A 3,513-nucleotide genomic window follows, 5' to 3' on the forward strand; every position below is an offset into this window, starting at 1 on the left:
ATAACACACCATTTCAGCTTTGTCATGCTCCCGGCATGCTGTGCAGGTCTGCTTGTTTCCTGAGGGCGTGGGGTAGCCATGCAGTTTTGGATGTCAAGGTCTCGGTCATTCAGTCTGGCCTAGGCTCTGGGCAGCTGGGGTCATGATGCTGCAGGCAACCATACGCACCTGGTGGCACGACGGTGGGACCTCAGAGATGAAGAGAGTCCGTTGCTACTGGTCCCCAGAGCAGGATGCACTGTATTAGTGGGTCCATTTCAAGATGGTGCTGAGTCACAGCAGTTTAGGTCGCTGGTGCGGAGGGTGCTCATGTTGAACTCCTACTCTGAGGCAATGCAGCTACACAAACTCCTAGCTACTCTCCAAACTGGATTCAGAGACTGTGAGGACTGGGGGACTCTCTTGTAGCAAGGATTGTTAATGTTTGTGGCATAAATGAGGACTACTGTGGCTCTCTAGCTTACCTTTTAACTGTAAGATTAATTTCCTCCTGACTCTGAGCTGATCCCCATGGGGGAGACGGTGTTGCAAAGGCAGGCTTCCTCATTCCCCTTGCTATGGTGCTGTCCTGGATTTCATTGCTCTGTGGGGTTTTCACCACTCCCCTGGTGCTCTCCAGAGTGCTTCCTCGGTCACTGTACTCAAAATATAGTTGTTCATTTGTTTTTTGTCCCTTTTTATGGAGAAGATGGGCACCAGGTAACTCTTGTTAGCCATCTTGGTGACGTCACTCTGTACCTTGGTCTTTTAAATGGCCATAGTTTGCCCATTTCTATTATGGAGGGATAGAAATAACCCCAACTGTGTAACATTATTTATTCACATAATTATTTTGCTTTTTTTCCCTAGATTAGCCAACTGTCTTTATGGCCACTGCTTGTTCTGCCAACCTGGGTCAGGCTGGCAGAACAAGCAGGAACATTTCTCAGCAGACTGCCTGCCTTCTGACTTCCTCATTCAACAGAAGCCAGGAGACTCGCTTGTCCTACAATTTCACTTTGCTTCCCTAATAACCATCTCATTGAATCCTTTAGACATCTAAGTCATAGGACCGCTAGTTATCTTTCCTTGTCACCAGCAGTCTTAAATCAACACTGTTAAAACCTACCTTTAGTGACAAATAGCAAATTCAATGTGCTTTCCAGAGGTGAGCTGATAAAACCACTCATGTAGGTATATAAATGACTGGCAGAGTTTAATTTATAAGCTTTCATAAGGGTTTACTCCCCCAAAATGTGTATGTGGTGTGTGTGTGTGTGTGCGTGCGCGCGTTTCAGTGTTATTTTGGAGAATCATTTCATAGATGACTAACCCTGTCTCTGTTAGGTAATCATCCATTTTTAATACATTTTTTATATCGTGGAAGACTCGCACCTCTTCACCAATAGATATTCATTGTGTGAAATTAAGCTTTTAACATTATTTTTCTCATGAGGCCAAATGAGTGTGGTTTTAGAGTTAGGTTTACTGCACCTCCCGGGACAGATCAGGCACCTATGCACGGACTTCCCAGCGGACTGCATTTTAGCTTCCTGGTTAATCAGAAATCTGCATCTTGTTTTGTCCTGCCACCGCGCTTTCCCACCACGAGAACATGACTGATGCCTTGATCTCAACAGATGTAAGACTGTATAAGTGATGAGACACTTTCATATTCACTTAACATTGAAACTATAACATAGATAGCACCAACTTGATCTTAGTAGAGAAGGAAGGGAAGAGAGACAAGTTAAAACAAATCCTGTTTCTCAGAGAGAAAGAAGTAACAGAAAAAGAAACTTTAAGGCAGGTGCCATTAATTGCCTCTTTCCCGGAAGGAAGTGTTTAGAGAGCTTGAAGCTAACAGGAGAGAAGATAGCTAGATAATGGCTACACATCTGTGGCTTCTTATTTAGAAAAATAATTGTTACGATATGTTGTAATCATTTTCTCATCAGCAACATTTTCTCATTGGCTACTATTGCACCAGGTGACTATTCCTTCACGTTTTGACATCCTCTCTTTCCCTAGCAATAATGGAAAAGACAAGGGAAATGAATTCTGCTGAGTTCTTCTTCAGCCAATCACCTTCTGACTGTCCCGGCCTTTAACATCTTTCCAATAGCCCCAACTATTCCCATTCAGATTTCTGTGTGTCCTATAAGCTCTGAGGTAATCTGTCCTACCCCAATAGCCCAACCTAAACTAAGACAAGGAAGGCTTCATCCTACACCAGAGTTTTCATCGTCAGCACTATTGTCTTAAGCCTGATAATTCTTTGCACAGAGACTCTCCTGTGCATTGCAGGATATTCAGAAGCATCTCTGGCCTTCACCCACTGTCAGTAGCACTCACCTCCCACCAGTTACAGCAACCAAAAATGTCTCCAGACACTGACGAATGTTCCCAGAAACGGGGAGGTGGAAATCACTCCCAGTTTGATAATGACACTGATGGGAAAACATAATTGTAGGAGAGCTTGGTGTGAGACAGTGGGTCTTTTGTCCTCCCCATACATGGCACCAGGACATGCTCTGTGTCCAGGTGTGAGTGTACACTATGGATACAGCATGCCCAGAGCACTCAGCAATGGCTGGAGCTCCTATGAGCTTCCGAGAAGAGGCTAAGCCAAGGCCTGAGCTTTCTTGAGTGGTTGGCCCCACAGAACACAAATAAAACATAAAGGAGCAGCTGCTGATAAACACAGACAGGTTGACTGACCTCCTCTGATCACTCCATGTCTCTCAATTAATATCTGCTCACTCATCAAAACTATGAAATAATTCCCCAATGTGGCATTCCAGCAAACAACAAAATTTCCACATTAATTTCATTTTGGTCGACAAATTGTGTTATACCCTTTTAGGCAAAATAAGCACATGCCTATGTATGGATGAAATGGAAAGCCTATTTTTTAAAAAATACGGCCAATTAAGAAATTGTCTATTGACTATCTCTCTGTAGAACACTACTGGAGTTTGGGGGGCCTTCTAACATCCTGCACAGGGAAAAGAGTCAATGTTTGGGGTAGCAGGTATCTCCCTGGGCCTCTTAGCACCACTCCTGCTCCTGGCTGCTGAGCTCACAAAAACACTGGCCTCCTTTATTCTCATGGATCCCAGACCCTGGCCCTAACATTCTTTCAAAGCATCCATCCATCATGCGGTACTTAAAATCATGAACTCTGTAGCTGCACTGTCTCGGTTTGAATCTTGGATCCACTATTTACTAGCTGCATGGCATGGGCTAAGCTAGTTATCCTCTCTGTGCCTCAATTAGTAAATATTGAGTACTCATATGTTCCAGGAATTATTTCTTCATTGTTTCTAAAAACTAAATTAGCTAATACTTATTTAAAAATTTAATAGTGTTGAATATGTATTAAGTGCAAATGCATTAGCTATTATTATTATTATGCCCAACTCCTCTCCTTTTTTTACCCCAAATCCAATTCATCAGCAAATCCTGTATGCTCTTTTAAAATACTTTTCAAGCTGGCCCACTTCTCACCATCTCTAACATTACAACTCTCAA

Source organism: Pan troglodytes, chromosome X (assembly GCF_028858775.2).
Source record: "Pan troglodytes isolate AG18354 chromosome X, NHGRI_mPanTro3-v2.0_pri, whole genome shotgun sequence".
NCBI lineage: Eukaryota > Metazoa > Chordata > Mammalia > Primates > Hominidae > Pan > Pan troglodytes.